Consider the following 25,836-nt stretch of genomic DNA (forward strand, 5'->3'; position numbering starts at 1 on the left):
ATGTTACAGATCTGTCAGGAGTTTTGCTGATGATAATAGACAGGAGCTGTAGAGCTGGTTCAGTGGTTATGAACACTCACTGCTCTTCTATGGGACCTCAGTTGAATTCCCAGAACCCACATCAGCTGATTAACAACTACCTTTAATTTCAGTTCTAGTGGGTCTGGTGCTTTTTTTCTGGCCTCTAAGGGCACACAAACACACACACAAACACACAGTGCATGCACAAACCATACACACAGCACACACACATACAGTACACTATATACCACACACAAATACACAATACACACATAACACACCACACATATAGTATACATATATCACACACACATAAAATACACATGTACCACACATAGATATAGTATACATATACCACACACACAAATGCACATATAGTACACACTATACCACACACACACATAATGCAGTACACACATACCACATGCACACACACAACACACAAATCTCTCTCTGTCTCTCTCTATCTCTGTTCCTCTGTGTCTCTGTCTCTGTCTCTGTCTCTGTCTCTCTCTCTCTCTCTCTCTTTCTCACATACACACACACACACACACGCACACACACAAGGAAACCATAAAGAAAATGAAGACCACAAACAAACCAAATCAACTGTAGCCTCCCATATGTGAGCAGGCTTTACCCAGCTTTACTAAACTTTGTTGAAACTAGATGAAACCCATAAAATCTGCCCCTTGCCTGATGCCAAGATGGAAAGATGGAAAGAGAGCAAAAGAAATGAAACTCATGTCTTTGCTGTTTCAGCTTCAGAGTAAATGTGGGTAAATGAGCACACTGTAGGCAAACTGATCTGTTATTGAGTGTGCACTTACTTAATTGGTTGGTTTAATTTCCTAGTGAATGGACACCAAGCGCACATTCCTCAAGAACACTTGTTTGCTACAAATCCCTTCTCTTAGCTAAACCTCTTTATTTAAATTAATTTCCCATCACTTCTTTTCTTAACACCATAGAGTGTGATCTGGGCACTTCACAATTCCTTCTCCTTTCTAAGTAGAAAACCACCATCAGCTAAAGCACTTTTCGAGTGAATGGTCGTCCTCATAGACTGCTGGTGTAAATGTGAAATGGAGGGGCCACTTCGGGAGAATAGGTCAGCGGTTTCTTTAAAAAGTTAAGTGAAAACACAAAATAAGCATTATTGTTTGCATTCCTAAGAATCTACTAAATAGAAATGAAAACAGAAGCCCACAATGATAGGTTCATCAAAGTTCATAGTGACTTGACTCTTCATGGCCCTCAAAGTAGGAGTACTCAAATATCCATCTACCGATAAAAACTGGAGTCTATCTAAACAAGCCCTTACACCACGTCCTACCTATGCTTTTTCATAAACATACACATACTTAAAGACACAATAAGCCTTAGAGAAAAAAGCATGCTAAATGAAAGAAGCTGGGTGTAGACAGGTACATACAGTACCATTAGATTTACATAAAATGTCCCAAAGGACAAATTTAGAAACATAGAAATCAAATGAGTAGCCGCCTGGGCTTGGAAGTGGGTAAAGTAGGGCAGAAGATAGAAGTGACAGCGAGTAGGCTTGAGGAATTCTGGGGGAGGGGTGAAGACATGGTCTAAAACTAGGCTGTGATTCCCTCGGCTCTATAAGCTGACAGTTAGTAGTTGACTGGCATCCTCACAATGGGCAAATGTGGTGCTGGGTAGGTTACACTTCAGTAAAGTTATGGAACGTGGTTAGAATTGCCTCTCGGTAATTTCTCGTCTTATTTCAGTGGTATTTTAATTTCATGAGTCCTTCCTAGGTAATGTAAAAGAAAGGTCTTTAATCACAGATTCCAGATTTTAAGTTGGTTTCTTTGCTTCTCTTTGGAGCCCCCGAGGGCCTTCACCTTTATACCAGTGGAGGCAGATTCAGAATGTAAAAACCTTTCTTTCCTTCCAACTAATTAAGGAAGCTCTGACATCAGCTTTATTTGCAGCACACCTGATGGAGGCCACGGTACCAATTAAACTCTGGAATGATTAGAAATGCAAACTGTCAGACACTTCAGCAGCAGGCCCTGCTGCCTAGCTCCAGAGTCACAGGGAGGCAAGGACGCCATCTCAGGAGCTGCGGAGCTCCCGAGTTTACCGGAGTTTAAGGAGAAATGAATGCCCACTACAAAGGGCTAGAACTCACCTCTCCCATGGGACAAAGTTTCTGTTATGGGACTACCTGCCATGATGATAATGGACTGAAACTCTTGAGCTTGTAGCCAGCCCCAATCAAATGTTGCCCTTTCTAAGAGTTGCTTTGGTTCCTATGTTAAGAAGTTCTGTCAGGCGGTGGTGGCACATGCCTTTAATCCCAGCACTTGGGAGGCAGAGGCAGGTGGATTTCTGAGTTTGAGGCTAGCCTGGTCTACAAAGTGAGTTCTAGGACAGCCAGGGCTATACAGAGAAACCCTGTCTCAAAAAAAAAAAAAGTTATATTGTAAGGTAGGCAGACCCTGAGCTTTGGATGAAAAGAGAACCAAGCTTAGGTTATGATTCTGGGATAATTTAATTTAATTTAATTTCTCTGAGTCTGTGTTTCTCTGCTTATACTAATGGAATGAGTATCCGCCTCACTGGGACACAGAGTAAATGAGATCTCATAGATGTAGTGTGTCTTGCTTACAGGAAGTGCTTAATGAATGTAATCTATTCACAGGATGGCTTAAGTCTTCACTCCATTCCCCCCATGCCCCGATAGGTATTGAGTGCCTGCCATTCCCTCAACTAAGCAAATACTCAATAAACACTCATATAAAACAAGAATCAAGAAAGCCATGCCATTACAAAGCATCTGGACAGTAACTGCCAACAATAAATAATTGAATTCTACATGATGTTGCATACAGTAATGTGCCTTATGGAAAAGGTACAAAGTAAGAGAGGAAGGAGGTGTCTGGAGTTCTGGGGAGTGAGAAAGGGGTGGGGTGCTGACAGTTAGGGTGACTACTCTTGAGTAGTAAGTGAAAGAGAAGCATCATCTAGCAGATGCCTGGTATTCAGCTGAGTAACAGCATGTAGGCCTCCAAGAGGAATCTTCTAGAAATGTTCTGCACAGGTTCAAGTATCACCAGGGAGGTGATGAGCTTGCCAGACCTGGATCTGCAGCAGTGAGTGGAGCAGCGACAGATGAACTCAAGCTCTACCTCCATTGCCTGCCTGTAACATGATGCTTGACTGGCCATCTCATGTGTCTCCATCTATAAAATGGGGGTTGAATCTCTATTTCAAAAGATCTCTGTCCCAAAGGATGGTGTAGTTGTTTGAATACACTTGGCCCAGTGAGTGGCACTATTAGGATGTGTGGCCTTGTTGGAGGAGGTGTGTCACTGTGGGGGTGGGCTTTGAGGCCCTCCTCCTAGCTGCCTGAGGACAGTCTTCTCCTGGCTTCCTTTGGGTGAAGATGTAGAACTCTCAGCTCCTCCAGAGCCATGCCTGACTGGATGCTGCTGTGCTTCCTACCATGATGATAATGGACTGAACCTCTGAGCCTGTAAGCCAGCTCCAATTAAATGTTGCCCTTTATAAGAGTTGCCTTGATCATGGTGTCTCTTCACACCAGTAAAGCCCAAACTAAGACAGGTGGAAACATCTTCTAACCCCAGGTGACTCTGAAGTTGGATCTTCTAGGTTGTGTTTCATTAGAATAAGCAGGAGAGCCTGCAGATTTATTTTTCTCTGTGTCTATGCTGCTCAGATGTATGTGTCTCTCTATTAGTGAATATCAGCAAGCCTGCTCAAGGCAGCTATCAGGTGGGATTTATTGAAACAGAAGATCAGTTCCAGGATATAGAGAAAGAATTAGACATGGGCAACAGAACCGTTCACTTATTTGCTGCACCAACAGCTGCTGTTGAATGGATACATTAATATAGTTATCTGCTATGCCCATTAAAAAAGCAACATGGAGCATGGTAAAGAGTTTTCAATAGTGGGACAATAGATTCTATACATAGATAAATGGGTGCATGTGTGTGCATACCAGTGTCATATTAGGGTAGATCTTTTCTCAGAATTATCACACACTAAAGGTGACTCTGACAATTAGGGGATATTTGACAAAAGACAAGAAAAGAAACATGGCAGATCCTTCGATGTTAGTCTTCTCAAATTATTCTCTCAGCTCTGCCAACTAGAAGTCGTCCAATGCAAAGAACACTGAACTCAGCTTCTGAAGATCTTGGCCCTTCAAGATCGAGCTGTGTGGTTTGGGCTCCCCATTGAGCTCTGAGCTTTATTTATCATATTTAACCCAATGGCAATCAAACCTGTCCATTGTCTCACTCCCAAACATCAGAAGTCAAGTATAACGGTTATTTGGTAAACTGTAACTATCCACTCAAAACAAGTGCAGGGTTCCTTGTTGAAAACAGGCTAATGGAAACCTGGGGGCTGGTCAAAGGAGAATTTGGGCATTTCTCCAGACTATATGTGCTAATTTATGTGCATTAGTAAGGTTGGTTGCCGGGCACTCTGAAGGGACTCCCTGATGGATGTGCCATTCACGGCAGCCAAGAAACACATGGCTCAGTAATTGTGATCCTTCCTGACAGGATTATGAGAGGCATAGGTCTGGAGGACAATTTCAAGGACACAGATCACAAAACCCTACTGAGACCTAGAAGCAGGGTAAATGGAATATTGGGTTCATCTTCAACCCTTCTCCCCTCATCCCTAGGTCTGCATACCAGGCATGACAGGAATAAACTGTAGGCGGAGAATAGAGACTGGTGGGCTGTGCCACTTCCCTTTAAGCTTCAAAACCATCTTGGCTAGCCGAAAGTGAAAAGGAGGAAAGTAGCCCACTTTCTCATGGAGAAAACTGCCTTTGGAAGTCAGGCGCAAAGGAGGTTCTCGGAGAAAGTTACATAGAAGAAAGGTAACATGATATTCTATTAAATGACATATGCCTGACTGGAGGATAAAGTACGGATGGGTTGAGAACCATTGCATGTGCCATTCACAGCAGCCAAGAAATACCTGGCTCAGTAATTGTGATGCTTCCTGACAGGATTATGAGAGGCATTGAACTTGTTGGACATGGTGGCTTATGCCTGGAGACCCAGCATGTGAAAGACTCAAGTAGGAGAAGTGCCTGAGTTCAGGACTAGTCTGGGCTACACGGTTAGTTCTAACATCCTGGGGTACAAATTGAGACCCTGACTGAATAAAGAATTGTTGAATTTAGTGATGGACTTGGTGAAGGTAAAATTTCCCATCATTCATTGTGAACTGTGAGCTTCTCCTAGAGATCCCCAAGGGTTTAAATCTCTTCTTTCTCCAGGGCTTAGCCAGTACTGGCACTTCAAGGACACTCACTATATACGATACAATGATGTCTGCCTGGCTCTATCCACATGTTCAGGTGGTCAATGACAAAGAGTCAGGATTTTCCTTCAGTGTTCTACCTTACTGTCCTTCACATTTGAGAATGTTCCTGTGGTAAAGCATTTCTCTTCTCTGGTATCCACTCATCTGGGAGGTGCTCAGTGGGCCAAATCCAGGATGTACGCACATTGGGATGCCTTGCTCTAAGGCTGAGGTACCAGTGCCATTGAATGGTTTGGGGATATCTGGAGCAGCTTCCAGATCTTAAGAATTGAGAGAAAGATGATTGTGAGTTCCTTGTACTGGTAAATGGCATAGGTTTGGAGACTGCTAAGAAAATTTCAGTTCATTGTATGACTCTGCCTTGACAAATATTTGGGCCTGTTCTAGGAGAAAAAAAATCCTTAAATTATTTTCAGTCATGATTTCTTTAACAACAATGAAGCTCTTTGCTTGTAGTATAAAGTATTTCTTTTAAACCTTTTTATTTGTTCTTATTTTTTTTCATTTTCAACCACCTAACAGTTTATACTTTTTCTGTACTATCTGAGATCAGCTGGTAGGCACTGCTAAATAGGAAATGGTCATTAAAGAGACTACATAAATGCCACATTTTTCTATCTTTTAGAACATTATCACTCAAAGATATTTTGTCCTAAATGTAATTGATTGTAATTAATATTGTCAGGGAGCCTCATATAAGGTGCCACCAAGCCTTGGGGACTGGAGAGATAGCCCAGCAGATAAAACTGCTTACTGCTTTTGCAGAGGACCTGGGCTCAGTTTCCAACACTCATACCAGTTAGCTCAGAATCAATGGTAACTCCACTTTCAGGGGGTCTGATGCCCTTTGACCTCCTCAGGCACTGCATACATGTGGTACACATATATCCACACATGTATGCATACATAGACATAGTAAATAAATAAATAAATAAATAAATAAATAAATAAATAAATAAATAAATAAATAACTTAAAAACCTTCCCAATCCTAGTCAACTGGTCCCAATCATGAAATTACACAGTTTCCTATGTCTCCTGAGGTGGGACAGTGGAGAAACACTGTTATAATCACCCTGGTTGAAACTTCAACTACCGGAATAAATACACGTGGAAAGAAGATTCATTTGGGTGGAAGGGGCTTAAAGAAATCCAAGCTGTTTCTATTTTTGTTGTTTTTAGAGGTGAAGAGGGTTTATTTTGGCTCGTAGTTTCAGGAGAGAGTCATCATAGAGGAAAAGGCAAGGTGACAAACAGAGAAAACACGGAGGCAGGAGCAGACAGACAGACAGACAGGCTGACCACACGTTATCACCACACAGGAAGCACAGAGAAAGAGAGAATGGTACTCTGGTCCTTCATAATCTTTCCATCCCCCTCTTCCTTGATGGGCTCTGAACCACAGATGCAGGGGCGATGTATGCTGCAGAAATATCTACTGGAGCTAGGCTCCCCACGTCCCATTGATTTCTGTATGACCAGTTGTGGTCTGTGTACTAAGTCTTCGTGTGCTACATAAAGAGGTAAAGGAAAAGGTGTTTGTAAGAATGGGCACCTTCTGATGAGACTGCATATGTTTGACAGAGTCCTTCCTTGCCATCTGGATCTCCTAGCTTCCCCCTGAAGAGGAGAGAGAGAAAGAGCCAGCAGATCTTCAGAAGATAATCACCACTAAAACTACGCAGCATTACAAATCTGTGAAACCAAACATGGGTTTAACAGATTGCTACGTGTCAGAGTCATACAGTCCATTAAACTGCGTTTAAATAAAAAAAAATTGATAGCCTTATTTATTTTAAAATTAAATGAAAGAGTGCTATCATGTCAAATTGAATCACTCAGACCTCATTTCTATCGAATAGTCATACTCAATGCAGACTGGAAAACAACCATGCAAAATGGGTCTCAAGCTGACCTTAGTGTCTGTCCTCTTCCAGTCTGCTGGGAATGAGTGGAAACACTCCTCCTTTTCTTTGTTAAGATGGGGAGACCCAGTGTAGAGGCTGTGAACCTGTAGCTTTGAAGGGGCATGGAGAGCCTTGAGGCAGGATCTTGTGCTATCTAGAGTAAGACTGCTACAATTAAAAACATGCTGAGAATGTTAAGCATAGAATATTGATGATATTCTAAAGCAATTATCTTCTACTGGAGGTGCAACTGTGCCCATTCTGATTGTAGCTAGCGATGCGGCTTAGGTGCAGGTTGTAGGAGGCAGTGAGTGAAATAACCCAAATGCTCTTCCAGGTGGCGAGTGGCGAGTGTAACAGATCAAGATTTGAGTGTCATTCCTGTGGAAGACTTCTTTGGGATTCGTAAGGGTCAGGATGCTGATTTAGGGGGGTTACAGTGTGACCAATTCGGGAAGACCAGAAATCATTCACAAATGGAAAATTATCGGAGCAGAAAGGCATTTCAAACATATACAATGGCACAGGACATAAAATAACTCCCACCCATACCCCTCCACATCATGTTTCCTGACCTGACACCCCCTCCCCCGGCCCCCTCCCCCTCCCCCCGACCCCCTCCCCCGGCCCCCGAGGTATTGACTTCTCTCTTCTTCGTACTGTTAACTGTTTCTTTTTGTTTTTTGTTGTTGTTGACTCACACTTTCTGTCATTGAAACACCTATGGTGTGGGCATCCACCACGGCAGCAGGTAGGTCATATGATAGATCCAGAACACATCTACTAGTGAAGCAAAACGTCCAGAAGCTTTGGGGAGCCTTGAATGTTGAACAAATGCATTGAATGTTCCACCAACTTTCTCTAAGCCAGGGAGCTCTTTGCTCTCCACGCTTACATAAACTTTGAACACTGGTTTATATAACACTGGTGCTTAGAGAGCTCCTTGCCTGTGTAAGAAATCCCAACACAAAAGGAAACCAAGTGGAAAAACAAGGAAAATTCCTCTCGTTTACTCACGGTTTCCCCCCAAGCCAACCTACACAGCTGAAGAACATCTTTGCCCCCTACTGCTTTGAGGCTCACGGGGTATTGTGTATTTGAGAAGAAGGGCTCTTTTGTACCCTGTACGTCAGGTACACCCCCACCGCCAGCACTTAGAATCTTCTACTGCATAAGGTTCTTAAATTTGTGATACTATAAAAATGAACAAGAACAGCCAGGGCTATACAGAGAAACCCTGTCTTGAAAAACAAACAAACAAGCAACCCCCCCAAAACAAAAAAAAACAAAAAAGAATGAACAAGAAGGACTAATTTCTCTTCCCTGTGGAACACAGAATATGAGGAATTCTGGGTATTTATGTGGGAAGGGAGCCTTTACACTGCCTTTTCCCACAAAGGATGTATTTGGAGACAAGCTTAGAAGGAGAGAGACATTAAAGTTGCTTCTTTTAGTCTCATTAAAGATGCACCTGTGTTTTCTTTCTTGCTGTGGCTATTCAAAACTGTTGCGTTCTAGACTGCCGCCAGTCACGTTAGGTGGGTGTTTTCCTTGTTATTGTTTTGGTTTTGTTTTTTAGATGTGGATGGAACTTCAGAAACTGAACTTTGGTCATGCCCTGTCTCAGAGTTCAGAGTGGTTTGCACCTTTCAGCTCCGGCTTCTGAAATCAATGTACAATGTTGAATCTTGGATTTTCGTGGCACATTTCCTGAAAGGTTTATCTCTAGGCCCATCTTGTTTTTTTCTTTCCCTGAGAAAGACCCACATGTAACTTTGTACCCCACCGAGGAAATGTGTGGAACGTTAAGAGGCGAGCATGGTCTCCGTGGCCTCCCTTGACAATGGTGCTTACTTGCAAAGGCCGGAAGAACACAATGGTTCCTGCTTCCTCTTGGGTCCTGCCGGGTTTGGTTTTTGCTCTCCTGCGCCACCTGCTGTCAGGAGCACCACAGGCCTGCTTCCCGGCTTGCAGCCCTAGCAAGCCCGGCAGGAGCCAGAGCCAAACCCTTGGTCCCAGCAGATGTTGCTTAGGCTGCCAGGTTTCTGTCCAGACCTTATCTTTGTTGCCTCGTCTGGCTCCTAGCTCAGAATTCCAGTGTCCCCAAATGACTTGCCTTGCAGTCACGCAGACCCTGAGCTCACTGGCCAGAAGGAAGGAGTCTGCCAGTTTGAGGGCTGCTGAAGGGCAATTCTTGCTAGCTTTCTGAATGTGTGGTCAGTGGAAACTTGCTTTAGCAGTGAAAACGCACAAACATTTCTTTTGAAAGGGCAACGGGCATATGACATTTGTCCTTTAATGGACTTTCATCACATCCTCAATTTGTACCAATTGACAGCCCCCACCCCCCACCCCTACCCCCGTCCCAGTTTTCTCAAGTTTGATTTTTGGTTCATTGTGTTGTTTAAACTCTTGGGACTTTCCTGCATCCTCACCAATGAGTTAGTGATTTTAAACAAAGGACCACAGAGAGAAAAGGTTTGCTTTTCTTGCCTTCCGATGGTTCCCTGTTCTAGTCTGATCAGCTCTTGACAATAGGTTCTTACACATTTGTCCCTTAAACATATACTTACACATGTAATATAAGCATGGCATATTGGAGGCTCACCTCAAAACGTCACTGTAATGCCAAGACTCTAGCTGATCAAAATCCTCTAGGTATCATTTTCGAGGTAGGTCTCACTCTGTAGCATAGGCTAACCTCCAACTTATGGTTCTCCCACCTTAGCCTGTAGAGTGTTGGGATTACAGGTGTACCTCTGTGTCTGTCTCAAACTTCATCTAAAAAATTCTTTGCTATTTGTCTATCAAAAGGGAAAGGTGGCCCCGAGATCTCAAATGCTCATTTCCAATTTAATTCCTTAAATAAAGCTGACTTTGTAGAATGGCTGACTTCTGCAGTTACTCTGATAAGCGTGAGGCACATGACCAGCAATTGTTTTTTGAAATTAGAAGGGAAAAAATAAAACTCAGAAATATATGCATAAAAGAGACTTGAGATAAACGCAAGTCAGAACTTCCTGAGAGCAAAGGTTACATGATACTCTTGGGAAAGAGAAGAAGTGAGTGGCTGTGCCAGCAAGAGCCCTCGAGCGAGGGGGCACATTCATTTTGCTCAGTAAGCACTTACTAAATTCCTGCTCTGTGTTAGCACTGGGAGGTGCTGGTGTTAAGTACAGCAACTGACCACTGGGAACATAGAGGACAAGCAGACAATTTCCATATACTTTTTTTAAATGGCTGGGAGAGAGCATGATGTCCAGATAAATACACACATCCAGAGGACTGCAGTGATTGGTTGACCTACAACTGCCTTGATTTGAGAAGTCCTTTCAGCTCTTTTCTAGAATGGGATGCTGACTTATAGATCATGTCATCCAACCTTGATGACTTCAAGAGTCTCTGTTTTCTGCTTCTTGGTTTGCTTGTGTCCTTCACACAACAGCCTTCTGTGTATTAGGAGAGAGAGAGCAAAGCAGGTAATCCTGTTTGTCTGCATCCAAGGAATGTGGTCCTTGAAGCATCTTTGAAGCTGGACACCTAGACCAGGAACTCTCCTTGCAAGTCAACATGACATGGAGAGGAAGGAGGGACCCACAACCAGGCTGCTGCTCAGATGAAGCACATGGTAGCTACTCTGAGTTCCAACAGGTCATTTGGCAGGTAGGAAATTAGAGGCTAAAGGACAGGGAGCCACCTGTAAATCTTGGGGAATAACTCACTTCCATGTTCTAGCCTGTATCTGCTCAGACTAGGAACCTCTGAGGGGTATATCCTCCCTCCCCAAAGAGGCACCTTTAAGACTGGGCAGGATGGTGGTGGTGATGGATCAGCCAGTAAAATGCTTTCCTTGCCAGCTTAAGGGTCTGAGTTCGATTCCCAGGATCCACGTAAAAATGTTGGGTGTGGTGGTAGAGGCTCACAACCTCAACTCGAGGGAGGCAGAAGCAGGACGATCTCCAAAGTTCACTGGCCAGCTTAGCCTAAGGAGAAATCCTGTCTTAAAGGGAGTGGCTTAAATTCCCAAGGATGACTTTGGTCTATGTACACAGCACATCTGCATCCTCATGTGCACATGCACCAATACATATACATATGAAAACACACACACACACACACACACACACACACACACACACACACACACACACACACACACACACACACACAATTTTAAAGAGGCACTTGGCAATAGCAAGCCAGTTAGTAATGGCCTGTTTCGATTGAATACCCTGCCAAATGGATTGGCATTAGAGAGGTGGTGCTTCCAGCCTCCTCGGGGGACGTTATTCAATCTATTCTATGGCAGCTGGTGTCCTTGTTGCCCTGGACCGTGGTCAGAAAAAGAAATAGAGGGAGAAACAAAGATTGTGGAGTGGCTGCAGACCCAAGCCCTCCAGGCCCACTTGCCCAGGGCGGGGCCCAGAGGGTTAGTGCCAGGCTCTGTGTGGCTTCTCCACCCCTTCCCAGGCCCCTCAGAGCATCTGCTGGCTTTCAGAGTTGCAGTCACCCTGAATGGGTCTTTGTGTGTGCCCCAGGAGCTGGCTCAGAGGAGCCCTGTTGAAATGCTTTAGCGATGTCTCCTCAGGACCAGGCGTAACCCGGCATGGTGCCCATCTTGTGAGGGCAGGCCTTTCTGGTGCTGTTCCTTGCTTTCACTCTGAGAGCAAGCCTGACCTGGAGACATATTCTGTACTCCTGAAAATGGATATCATAGGCAGGCTGTGGGGGTGACTGATATTTCTCTCTCTCTCTCTCTCTCTCTCTCTCTCTCTCTCTCTCTCTCTCTCTCTGTCTCTCTCTCTCTCTCCTCCCTCCCTCTCTTCCTTCTTCCCTCCCTCTATCTGTCCTTCTCTCCTTCTCCCCCTTCCCCTCTGTCTCTGCCTCCTTTCCTCTCTCCCTTCCTCCCTCTCTCCCTACCCTGTCTCACTCTGTCTATCTATGTCTGTCTACCCTTCTCCCTCCCTCTCTGTCTGTCTGTCTGTGTCTCTGTGTCTGTCTCTCTGTTCTCCTCTCCTCTCCTCTCCTCTCCTCTCCTCTCCTCTCCTCTCCTCTCCTCTCCTCTCCTCTCCTCTCCTCTCCTCCTCTCCTCTCCTCTCCTCTCCTCTCCTCTCTCTGCTTTCTGCCATCCATACATGGCCATGGTAATATTCACAAGAGGGGCAGAGCCATCTTTGGCTGTTTCAGTGCTGTCCAGGTCCTGTGTTGATAGTTCAGTACTATTCCTTTCACCTTTCTCAGTCATTCTCTGAGATGCACCAATTTTACAGCTTCCACTCTATGGGTGGAGAAGCCAAAGTTTAGACGTGGGTAATCAGAGTACCAGGGAATTCTGAGCGGAAACTTAAAGACAGAATTGGTTGGATATGTGAGTCTCCCGCTTTTTACAGGGTTTGAGGCATCTCTTGCCAGACACACTCTGAGAGATCCCTCTACTCCTGGGTGCTGGGAGCAGCAGAGGCTAAGTGTGAGAACACGTAGACAGGCTTGTGCTCACTTGGGTCCCTTTGTGCTTGCATGGCCATCCCTTGTGCTTTGGGTCATAGTGAGACTCACTGTACATGATAGAAGGAACTACAGACATAGAAGAAAACTCTTGTGGACAACTGCATCATCAGACTTTGACTTAAGAATCTTATTGCTACTAAGTCCAACAAACCAGGGAGCTCAAAAACACAAATGGTACCAAAGACCACAGCTCAGGGCTCTTTCCTCATTGCTGATGATGGTGGTCACTGCCCTGTCACTGCCCACACAGTTTAATGTCCTCTCTTGTAATGTAGTTAGTGAGGGGTCCTTCCAGACACCTGGACCTGAGATTTCCCTGGTCAGACAGGAATCTTCCTTTTGCTTCCTTTTTTCTTAGTAGATTAAAGGAGTGGTTGATGGTGATGTCATCTTCCCCCTGCCTATCTTCTCTTGTATGTGACAGGCCCAGTGCTGGAGAGGTATAAAGCTCTAAGCACAACCTTTTTTTTTTCCATTTTTTATTAGGTATTTAGCTCATTTACATTTCCAATGCTATACCAAAAGTCCCCCATACCCACCCACCCCCTCTCCCCTACCCACCCACTCCCCCTTTTTGGCCCTGGCGTTCCCCTGTACTGGGGCATATAAAGTTTGCGTGTCCAATGGGCCTCTCTTTCCAGTGATGGCCGACTAGGCCATCTTTTGATACATATGCAGCTAGAGTCAAGAGCTCCGGGGTACTGGTTAGTTCATAATGTTTTTCCGCCTATAGAGTTGCAGATCCCTTTAGCTCCTTGGGTAATTTCTCTAGCTCCTCCATTGGGAGCCCTGAAGCACAACCTTTTAAAGGACAAAATCACTGATCATAGCTGAGCCAAATAGGCAGCTGTGAAGGCCTGTGTCTCACAGGAAACCAAAACAGCATCAGAAATTCGAGCAAAAGCGGACATTCTTAGTTAGCTGTGCGCTTTGGTAAGGTGCTGTTGGCCATCTTGAATTTCTTTCCTTTCTTCTCCACTCCCTACTATTTTCTTCTCTTCTGTGGCCCCTTCTTTTCTTTCTTTGAGACAGAGTCCTTTTACATTGCTGATGCTGGTCTTGACATCCTGGGCTCAGGATCTTTCTTCTATAGTAGCTTGGACAATGGGTACATGCCACCATGCTTGGCTTTTGTCTTTTCTTTATATAAAAATTGAGTTTCTCATCTCTTTGACTATTGGCCATAGAGCCATCTTTCTGGAAAAGGAGGAATGTCCTTGACTGTGAAAAGGATATTCAGCTTTTAAAAGTTAGCATGGAGTTGGTGGTATTTTGTATGCTAAGCAACTGTTCTACCACAGACCTACATTTTCAGTCAGGGGAGGCCTTTAACATCAATCTTTAATATACAACAAAAAAGAAACTCAGGAGAATTGAATCTCCAGTTGCACCTGGTTTAATGTGCTCTGCCTTTCAATGCATACAATGCCAGAAATAGCAGTACTGGCCTGATGGATTTAAGGATCATTTAATGTATCATCCTACAATGAGCTTTCTGTTGCTCCATAGTTCTCTCTGGTGTCTAGAGGTCTTTACCTAAGTATACTTTTCTATTATAGCACCACTGTTGCTTCCAATAAAATTGCAATGTGGCTGTCATGGCATACGATAAATAATCACATTTCTGTGTAACTGGAACATAAGCACATCGGAGAGCTACCAATCGGAATCAAGAAAGTTGCAGTGACTACTCTGTATATGACCAAGGTTCTGAGGGTGGAGGATGTTGAGCAAGTGAGAACTCTACATACCCATCAGACTACCTTTCAATAAAGTCACATTTCATAGAGAGGAGACGTCACTACTGAAACAAACTATAAGGACAAGAGATTAAGGAACAATTCATGGCAGATACTAGAAAAGATGAGGGGTGTGTGTGTGTGTGTGTGTGTGTGTGTGTGTGTGTGTGTGTGTGCCAATGAGAATATATAGCAAAGAAACCCATTTGGGTAAGATGAGTTAGATTTACTTCTGAGGCACGGGCTACATGAAGTTTGAGTAACTTCCTATGTTTAAATATTTTATTCATAGGGCAACAACACGTGAGTCACTGGAGAATTCAGTCTTTGTTGGTAGAGCTAGCCATTCGTTTCTAAGCCTTAGTTGGCAGGCACTATAGCATCACCTGTCAGGACTGTGATGAGGAGGCACCAGGGATTGCTGGAGGGTTTTCTAAGAGAGATACAATCAAAGGCAGCTATTAGGAAGACCAACCAGAAGTCATGTATGAGCTGGATTATAGCGGGTAATCTTAGAAAGCCAAGCTGGATCATGCAACAGTAATCCAGGGTGTGGGGGCAGGGAAAGAAGGAGGGAGGGAGGGAGGGACAAGCTTCACCAAGGGTAACTGCATCAGAGATAAAAAGAAATGGACCATTTCAGGAAACTCAGTGGAGGGAAAGAGTGGACACCACAACTAAACTGTGAAGGGAGGATTCAATATGACACCATCACTGTCAGAGTTCCCAAGAAAGCTATTGAGCATCCTTGCACTGGCAATGTAAGCAACTGAACTCTCTCTCTGCCTTTCCTTCCAGGAAATAGTCAAGGAACAAGTAGCTGAGGGACCCCTAAACCTGTCATGATGAGAGTCTTATGACCCTGATGTAGCATGAGTCAAAGTCAGAGATAGGGTGTAAGATGTATGTCTTCTGTTCTCCCAAGAGATGATGGCACTTAGTAGATGTCATTGTCACAGTCCTACCATATGTAGCCCTTCATGCTTATTCTGTGGAATGCCAAGCTTACTTTTAGCCATTAGGGTTCTCTGCAGGATATAAAGAGAATTCTGCAAAGTGTTAGCATGAGGAAAAATCTAAATGTCCTGCTGACATCCTGTCTAATGCACAGTCCTTCGTGAGTTTCTGTGGTTTGAGTTCTGCCTTCTTTCTTTTAGCAGCAATTCTTTACTCACAAATTTAAGACTCTGGTACCAAATTTCCTCAGTTTTCATGATGAGATGGAAAACGCTGGCCTGTTAAGTTTCTGCCATGCCATCCGACAAGAGTGAGCTTTAGGACTCTGATGAAGATGGCATCCAGTTGGCTCCAAGATGAAAGGTTTGTTGTGAAGTCATGAGCTTAACTTGCTGGCTTCTCCCAAAGCCTCTCAGATTACCTAGCAGCGTGTTCTTTTATGCTGGAGAGAGAGAGAGAGAGAGAGAGAGAGAGAGAGAGAGAGAGAGAGAGAGAGAGAGAGAGAGAGAGAGAGGAGAGAGAGAGAGAGAGAGAGAGAGAGAGAGAGAGAGAGAGAGAGAGAGAGAGAGAGAGAGAGAGAACATTACTTTGATAAATGATGGCAAGGTAACTAAGGTTTCTTCTTTAGAGACCTACCCAGTCCTGGGGGATTTTATGTCTCTATGACCCAGGTTGGTCCCTGGCCAAGGACCCTTGAAGTCCTGTAAAGATGAGCAGCTCTTGAAAGTCCAATTGTATCTTTCATAAAAGACGAAATTAGACTCTTCTCATAGCCCTGTTACTTTCCCATGCTGACGGTTGGTGCTATCCTGTGGTCCCTTTTCCTTTCTTGGTATCAAATATTAAGCAAATATCTCTTGTCCATCGGGATGAAGCATACCCTTAGTCACACTAATTTGTAAATTTCTCTAAAAATAAAAAAAAAAACATGGATATTTGGTAACATCTGCATGTCAAGTGCCATGTCTCCAGTGGATGAAGCAGTCTGGAGTTGCTAATTTCTTTGTCTTTCAGGTTTACAGTGGCAGCTTGAACCTAGTAACCCTTTAGTTTCTGTCTGAGAAGGAAAGCTCAGCTCTGATTGACTGCCCTTAGACTCCCTGGACACATATCGGTTATCATGCCTGTGAGACTGAGTTCAGAATTTTCTATCTAGAGTATCCTGTCAATGCGACTTGTTCTATTGTTGGGAAGACGGTTTGACCTCTCTTGCAGCTGCCTTGCAGGAGTGGTCAGTCCTCAATGACCCCCACATGGATTACATACTCTGTGAATTATCCATAGATAATCTTTAATTCCAGTCTGACTATATTATTCTTTGACATGCTCTCATGAAGTTATCCCTCGGTATCGTCCCTTAAGCCAGGCATAGTTTGCCTGCCAATGCGAGCATGGAAGAAAACAGGCAGAGGTAATTGTGCTAAACTGTCATGGTGTACAATTCATAAATCAGAAAGAATGACTTTGGAGTAATCCTGCTTGAAATTGCATCATCGCTTTTCAAACATCTCTCTGTGATTATGAAAACAAAAGTTAAAAAAAGAAAACCTCTATATGCCTACTCCATTCTCTTTCCAAAGCTAGTATTTGCAAGAATATCATTGCAACGGTGAACCCTAGACCTAGCGGAAGTTTAGGAGTGTGAGAGGGAATTGGCACATATAAATTCTCTGGCCAACTTGAGATACCTTGGGGATTACTCTGAAAATCTCTCTAGCCCTTTCCCAGGACGGTCTTCAAGGAAGCCACCTTGGAGCCATCATGTCTGCCTCCTCATACAGATGAAACCCAACCAAACAACGTAAAAACTGATGTGAAAATTGGTTGTGCCTTATTTCCTCCTGGGGGTGGAAGGGAAATTCCTCTTAGTCTTGTTCCACCTTAAAAGTAAAATGCACAGTTTCTGTGTGCAGCTCCAGCACACAGGGGGCCCCCTGATCTGTGCAGGGACGGGGGTGGGAATGTAAGCAGATCTCTGAAGAAACCACTTGGCTCAGCAATTTTCGAGCTTGTTGTAATTGGCCTAGCCTAAAAGAATTCGTCAAGCTGTACCTAGGCCAAGGAAAATGCAAACGCTTCCCTGAAACAGAGGCATTTGGAGTGGAAGAGAATAAAGAGCTCTTCGGCAAACCAGGCAGACAGACAAGCAAAGTGGACAGGAAAGCGGGGGAGCAGGGAGGTTGCATATGGACCATTTTCTCACTTGGCACATCAGTGGATCTGACCACGCCATGCAGGGAAAGCAGATCTATCAAAAGATCTTAGTTAGCTCACTCCTACTGTCCTGAGGCCTATCCTGGTCTGGGTATCCACTGACTGCAAAGTGGCCCTTTCTCTGAACAACTGAGATTAGGGGTCCTTTCTTTCAGTCCCAGGCTAAAAACTAACTGTCTATGACATGACAGCTGCTGATGCCCAGTATGTCTCACGAGCCTTCCAATCTGACACTTGGCTATTACTTCCTCTTCTTTTCCCAGGTCCTTTATGACTACTGTGAGGACAGGCCTGGTCCCACCAGGTTCCTTTTGTATACAATTACCTTAGCATCGCTCTGAGCACCGTGAGACACTTTGCGGAAGGCATTTTACTAATATTTTTACTCTATTTCTGACACATGTTTGAACACATAGGAGGTGTTCTATCTACACCTGATTGACATCCTGTTGTTGTGATGTATTTGCAGTCCTTGACAACCGGAGGAAGCTCTTAGGAGTGTTTCTCTGTAAAGTGAACTAGTCAGAGAAATGGAGAAACTAAGTCACATGATGACTCTAACTTCCATGTCTCTGCTTAGGTCTTTCTTGCCCTTTCCTTTGCCTGCCATGTGAATCTGTATACTCATCCCATCATCTCTTGATACCATCCATGTCGCTTTGGAAAAGTCTTTTCTATCCAGTACCTCTCTGGGACTTCACTTCCCATCACCATCCCTCTAAATTTCCCTCTCTTGTCCCAGTTTCCTGTCTTTTCCTCCACCCTCCAATTTCAGCTTTTCCCTCCTTTCTTTGGTCAGAGTGTTCTTTCTCTTGCCTGCCTCCTTCATGAGCTGTGCACCTCTCCAAATCTCTACAGCTCCTTTACAGCATATATCATGCAAGGGGCTCCAAAGCTCCCTTATATTCCTGCCTCCCTCGTTCCTAGCAACCTAGTCACCCTTCTTTATTTATCTTGTTTCTATTTTTCTATATTTCCTGCCTGCATTATAAAACTTATCAATATCACAAAATGGGGCAGAGCAGGGTAAACTAGCAATGTCACCGGGGTGGGGCATTCAACCCTGAATGACTAAGAAATGCCAATGTGGGGCCACTCTGAGGGTTCTGTTTTCTTCTCCCTTGTTTCCATGACTTGCTGACACATACTATGTGCAAGTGACTATTCCTTAGCCCCAGGAGCATGCTCAGTAACCAAATGGCTCCCTGAGGCTGCCTGCAGAGATTGTCAGCCTCTCACCTGAAGAAGTCACGGAAGGGTTTCAGTCATGGGTAGCTTGCAAATGGAGTAGAGTCTCAGCATCTCTTTAAAATCTGAGCTGCTTCTTGTGTCGTTTACTCAGAGAGCAGAAGTATACGTTTTTCTCAATGATTCCCACCAAACTGAAGGTCAGTAGCCTTATTTAAGAGGCCTTATAGTCTTTACCTGAGTGGGTAAGTTAGTCTTTTAGAGAAAGCCAGGAAAAGAAATGAAGCACACTTAGGAGTTAGACGGCTGTCGGATTAGACCATGAGGTCCCTTAGCAGGAGATGAAATGCTGTGTAGGTAGGCCACATGTTTGTTGTTTGTAGTTTCTCCTATGATCCATATATATATATATATATATCAACCAAAGATTATGAATTAGAAGGATTCTCAAACATCACTTCGATCTGGCTGGCCTCAATGGATGGTCTTCTCTTTGACCAAAATCAGAGACTCCCTAGCCTTTTCTAGATAAGAAGTGACTTCTAATTCCTACTGAATTATAGGCTTATCAATAGTGCAGAATTTGTTTTTTGAGATGGGATCTCTTGTAACCCTGCCTTCTCTACCTTCCAAATGCAAGGACTATAAACATGTATTGCCATGTCTCTTAGAACACTGTTCTTTGAGTAAGTCAAAAGGCATTCTGTTTGGACTTTTTGTCTGGAATATATGACCCCATTCTATCCCCTAAAGCTCGGCAGAACAAATATCATTTACTTTCCACTTGATAACCCCTTGGATATTTGAAAACATTAATGATAAATTTAGGTCTTTATCTAAGCAGCTCCATTTTAAAAATTTCCCATGGCCTGGTTTCACATCTCTTGGCAATTATGGTTTCTGCACATCCTTGGTCCACCCCACTTTGCCTGGTGGGGTCTAAAGCAGAAATGCATGCTCTGAATAACTCTGAGGGAACAAGACCCAACTCTGTTCCCTCATTCAATTCCTTGCTTCTCACCACTGAGTAGTCATTACTTACATGCTCAGTATACCAGTGCTACATTGTGAGCAGTGTTTGTGGACTCTGATGGAAACTCTGTAGCAGAGTGAGACTAACCCTTCAAGTCTTTGCAACTCTCTTACAGTTCTTTGACCTCTCTCTCTCTCTCTCTCTCTCTCTCTCTCTCTCTCTCTCTCTCTCTCAGAAACAGTCTTAGTTGGGCTGGTCTTGAACTTGCTACATAGTTGAGGATGGGCTTGAACTCCAAATCCTCCTGCCTTCACCATCTGCACTCTAGAATTACAGGCCTGCACTTCAGTGCCCACCTTTGAATCTTTTGTTGTTTACGTTTGGTTGGTTGGCTTGGCTTGATGTGAGTTTATAACAGAACTGAAGCACACTGTCAGAGTCATTTAACTCTTGCTCAACCCAAGGACCCAGGACAGGTCTGAGAAATAGTGATTGACCCACTATGATCAATAATCATACCATTAACTGGGTTTTCTTCTTCATTATCATTACCACTGGCATCTTAATATCATAAGCTTCTTTTACTTGGGTTGCTATTGCTATTTGGAAACTAATCCTGTAGTGTCCATAAAAGAGCCCTTGAAGTAACCATAGTTCTTAAGAAATATAATGTTACCATCCATCTTATACCAAGTCCAACTTTGCCTTTTCTTTCTTTGGATAAACAGTCTTATAGAGCGTTGGCTGGTCTTGAACTTGCTACATGGTCGAGGATGGGCTTGAACTCTGAACCCTCCTGCCTTCACCATCTGCATTCTAGAGTTACAGGCCTGCATTACCATGCCCATCTTTAAGTCTTTTGTTGCTGTTTTTGTTGGGTTGGTTGGTTGAACACCCATGTGGTTCAGTACAGTGCTGCCCCCAGCACTGCAGGAAGGTAGTAGAATTGAAGAGAGATGAGTGAACCTCGGCTTATGATTTTGTCTGCCGAGTAAATAGGAAGTGTTTTATGTTGATTCCTTGCGAAAGCCCCACTCCCCAGGATTGCTAGATGAGACCATGTGGTAGTATGCCATGTGAAATGGGCTCTAAGCTTTCAGAGATTTCGATTTGATCACAGGCTGGTCCATTAACCATTCCGACCTCAGTTTCTTTATCACCAAAATAGGGCTTTTCTAATCTCACAGTCAAGGTTTCCCAACTGGTCTGATGGTGAAAGGAGATTGTATCACAAGGAGGGTGGCTACCTAGCATCAGCACCAAATCACTGTCATCAACTTGGAAGATCTCCTTGGTCATTTACCCTTCACTAACTGGTAAATAAAGAGCTTCCAGCTGGTCCTATGGGTCCCCTTCCCCATTTGACATAATGATGAATTGAATTCTTGCCTGCAGGAGCAGGCTGCTGCCTTTCTCTGCATCTTGCTAAACACACTATTTTCACATTGCAGGGTGGGGGGGGCCAATCCCTGTTTCAGAGGGTGAAGCTCGCTGCCCTGCCCTGAGGTTGAACTCAGCTTCTCTTCCCTCATCCCCAGAGGTGGAGCACAGTCTGGGTGTCCTGGGCGGGAGGTCAGGAAAATCAGTCCCGATGTTCCCTTCACCCTTGGTTTGACTGATAGCACCAAAAGCACCACTTGTTAAGTCTCTGCAGAAGAGAATTATCGATTTCTTACTTTCTACCTGCCTGCTGGGCAGGTTAGAATGGATGAGATTGCATCTCTGTGGAGGAGGATGCTATTTGGATATGCAGTTTGCATTCATCACAGTGGGCGACAGAAAGCAGCCAAGGTCCCTGGGACACCATAGGCCAGGAGAGTCCAGGAAACTGGACCATTATGCTTATTCTCAGACTTCAGAGACCGTGCCTGTCTCTCCAGAACGGCCATGTGTGACTGAGTGCCTGCGTGACATTTTTTTTTAACCAGTCCAAACTGGACACACAGCAGCAGCAAATGATCGCCAATCACCATGTGCATATATAGTATTAGCCCTGTAAGCTTATTGTCTTCTCAGACTACGTTCACCTGCACTCTGGGTCTTCCAGGTCCTAAGAACGCTGGATATCCAAAGGATTTCCCTGGTTAATTTCAGAGGACCTCAGCCCTGCAAATCACACAGAGGCTGTTGCTCACAGAAGGACACAGTGTACTCTGTGTCTTTCGATGCACTCCCCTCCTCCCACCCCAAGGCACCAACCCAAACCTAGTGCTGGCCTGTCGTGCTCAGCATCTCCCACTAGGGGGAGCCCCCGGAGGGCAGCTGGGGCTGAGCAATTTGGGAAGCGCTGAAGTTTTCTGCTCCTGTCCTGTACTGGTTTTCACTAAGCCAACTGTGAGATTTCTTTGTTGCAATATTGGGGTCTGAGATAACACTGCTGGAGGCTGGAGGCAAGAAACATAGCCGAAACCATCTTTTAGTGTGTGCTGTTATTTACTAGCGCTGTGAACCAAGGAAGCGAAAAAACAAAGAGCCCGAAGACTGCACAGTTCCAGCTTGTAGGCCCTGGAGACAGTCTGGAGTCCTCAGACGGACAGAAAGAAGACATCAGAAGGGCAACCTGTGGTGCCTGTGGCTGCTGAGTACAGGTGAGAGCCTGAGGGAGGATGGCCAGGGGGCTCATGGGTAAAGAGGCACAGGAGACCCCCGGACATGGGAAAATGGATAGACCAAAATGAGAGTGGTCAGTAGAGGTTAAGGGGGAAAGCACTGACTGGGAACATCATCAAGGAAGAAAGGAGGGCAAGGAGTGAGCTTGCAGAAAGGACAAAAGAAAGAAACAAGGTTGCTGTATGAGAGAGGCAGAGCTTGAGAATAGAATCTGAATCGAGTCTGAAGTTGGTTCCAACTAGGCTGCTTAAGAAACTTGGCAAGAAACAAGTGTGCGGAGAGATTGACATCGAAGGTCCACTTGCTTAAGGAAGTTCAGCGTGAGCAAATGTGGCTCACAGTCAATCGACCTAATCATTTCAGTTGTGTGTCACAGAGCCACACCTACTCCTACTTTGACCTAAACTGGAAGGAATTCTGGTCTGCAGGCTTTTCCGGGTTCTTTCACTTCTGAACCAACGCTTCCCACTTTCCCTTTCTTCCTTTGGGTTTTCCACAGCCCCTCTAGGGAGTGGACCGGCAGTCAGAAATTCTGTGTTCTGGTCTAGAACTTGCCATTTATCGGTGGGATTAGCTTAAGCGAGGAAACCCCGGAGTTTCCTTTTCCTTTGTCTAAAAAGGGAGATAATAATATATTACTGACAAGCCTTACAGGATTGTTCCAAAGACTGAATAAGTAAGAGGATGCGAAGAAATGCTCTTAATAGATTATAATTGCTAGCTAAATAAAAGTTGGCATTAATAATAATTAATCAGTTAATAGAGCCTTGCTACTCTCAGCAGGGAGTTTGCTGAGTCTGGGAGAGAGGAGTATGCATGTAAGTCAACACCCATAACCCAGTCTCCTACTTGTGTACACGTAGCTCCCCAGACTTTTAGAACTAATCTCTTTGATAAATGGAACACTTCATATTCGCTCCCTTTTTTGACAGCATCAAATGCTCTTTTTCTAGCCTCAGCTCGGTTTCTCATGCAGATAAGTGATTGATGCCTGGGGGAGTGAGATGTCTGTGTCCTGGACACAGGAGTCAATGTCATGTCTTGGGCATATGGTGGGACTATTTAGAAGAAGCAAATGACAGGCTGTGATAATAATAATCCCGTCGTAATCTCCCCCCTTCTAGAATGTTCTTTCCAGGTCACTTGTGATTCTTTTTTTTTCACCAAAATGTGTCAGACATAGACTTGGGTCTGTGTCTTGGATCAGGCTAATGGAGGTTGCCTATGAGAACATTAGCTGGCTTTGACACCTGTAGCCATATTCTTTCTGCTTCTCCTCAGCTGTGAGTGTGTCAGATGGGGAAGGCAGAGTAGGCCATTTGTGAAGTGTTTGATATCTCTCCTTCCTCTGTCACCTGGAATTCTCACAAGCCTTCCTCCATGTATCTAAACATACATTTGAAGAGCACCATTGACCCGCAGACATCAATGGTTTGTGACTTGACAAGTGCCCAGCTCTCCTCATGATGCTGCCGCTGGGTTTCTGCTAGTGATTGCCCCACACCTCCCAATTATTTTAAACGTTTGTCCCAGCTGCTAATAAAAGGAAACTTTCTCCTGCGTCTTTTCATCTCTACCAATCAAGTGATAGAGCAAATATTTAGAATGATGCTTAGTTTAAGGCACCTACCTACTCACCTGTAGAAAGTTAATATCCTATCCAAAGGCACAATAGTTGCTATTCTATCCAAAGGCTGTGTTTTTTAAAACCACCAAGCACACACATGCGCATATATATATATATATATATATATATATATATATATATATATACACACACACATATATATACATATACATGTATATATATGCAGATGCACTCACATGCGCATGCATATACAACTATATGTGTGTGCATATATACACATTCCTTCTCCTTCCAAACATATATTCATTCTGCACTTAATGAAAAGTATATATAAATATTAACATAGGACACTCAAGTGCATACTTAATGAAGAATAAGGATATGAATTTCTTCATGGGCAATTTGGCTGTTCTAGAGTCCAGAAGTGATCACAATTCACATGGCTTAAAAAAATCATGGATCAATTTCTGCTCTGTCCATAGTAATGAATATCGATATGTTGCCTCTTCTACACAAACTGTCAGCAATTTCAGATATTTTTAAATGAGTTTTTAAAAATACATTTGCAAAGTCAATTATTTTGAATCTCATCTGAGGCAATTAAAAAACATCCTGACATTTAAGGTGATATTTTTCCCAAGTAAAATAATTATAAATAATACTAATTATGAACAAATCAGTTAGTTACTCGCAGTCTGGTTCAACCTTTAGGTTAATAAACCAATCCATTAGAATTCATCTTGCTCAAAGGACCAATTTGTTTAAAAAATGTAGTGACCTTTTACCACAAGTGTGATTGATATTTTCTTTAACAATATCAGAACTGTCTTTCTCAGGGAAGAGTGTGGTCCAGAGGTAGGTATAGAAAAGTCCTATAGCTTTATGTGTCTCCTGATGGTGGTAAGAATACTGAACATGGTTGAAACCTTCTCATCTCAGATGGGACCTTAAGGAGACATCTGGAGGTCTCACAAAATTCACCACTATTATTCCTCGTGCCAGAAAACAAGTTTAGACATTTTTCTCTACCTTTGATGTTTTGTTCTTGCTAAACACGTATGGCAGAGAGTTACATGTGCGGTTCATGGGTCAAGTCTATTCAACCACATTTTTACTAAAATAAAATTCGGTCTGTGTACATGTTGTCTATCGCTACATTTTCGACCAGAAAGACAGTTCTGGGAAGTCAGTATATCCTGCAACGCTGAATATACTCATTACCAAGCCTTTAAAGATGCTTACAAATCCCAAGGTAGAAGAATGAGAACAGAATAGTTATCTTTGAATAGCTACAACTCCTCTGTGGGCAGCACGTGTGAATTTTCGAAGCCTGCACATCCTACTGAGGCAGGGATCTGCTTGTGGTGGTTCAGTCATTCAGTGGCATAGGTAAGGTAGGGGCTGTCAGCCACTGGAGAGACAGAGAAGGAGTATTTATTTCCTAGTCTTCCCCTAGATGCTGTCAACTGCCAAAGACACCGGACAGTGAAAATTCTTGACGCTCTGTTCCTACCTTATCTGCTCTTGGCTTGGATGAACCCCGGCTTATCTTTTCTGTCCCCATTCTCAGGACCAGGGCTGTGCAAGTAAGCAGAATGGAAAGAAAGCATCCTGCTTGGTAATCAAACAAAGCAAGGCTTTATTACATCAGTGTTCATTTCTCTGTCCGCCCAGAGATGGGCACAATGGCACAGATACCCTGAAAAAGAAAGTAACAGGCAAGTGTTTGTTGCAGAATATACTATCTTATAAAAAGTTTGCCTTTTGAAACAGAAGATCCACTTTT

The 25,836-nt window shown here is 43.8% G+C and overlaps 1 long non-coding RNA gene across 4 annotated transcripts in view; it reads left to right on the plus strand.

The window, feature by feature from the left end:
* Mir100hg (Mir100 Mirlet7a-2 Mir125b-1 cluster host gene) overlaps positions 1-25,836 on the plus strand; it is a 238,660-nt gene that overhangs the window by 76,188 nt on the left and 136,636 nt on the right. For 2 of the 4 annotated variants that reach the window (NR_131930.1, NR_131931.1), the window contains exon 1: positions 22,180-22,440. The exons of the other annotated variants lie outside the window; for them this stretch is intronic. This is a non-coding gene — a long non-coding RNA (Mir100 Mirlet7a-2 Mir125b-1 cluster host gene). Of the gene's footprint in view, positions 1-22,179; positions 22,441-25,836 lie in introns of those variants that run through there. 4 annotated transcript variants of the gene reach the window in all.

This window comes from Mus musculus, chromosome 9 (assembly GCF_000001635.26).
Source record: "Mus musculus strain C57BL/6J chromosome 9, GRCm38.p6 C57BL/6J".
In the NCBI taxonomy this organism is placed as follows: domain Eukaryota; kingdom Metazoa; phylum Chordata; class Mammalia; order Rodentia; family Muridae; genus Mus; species Mus musculus.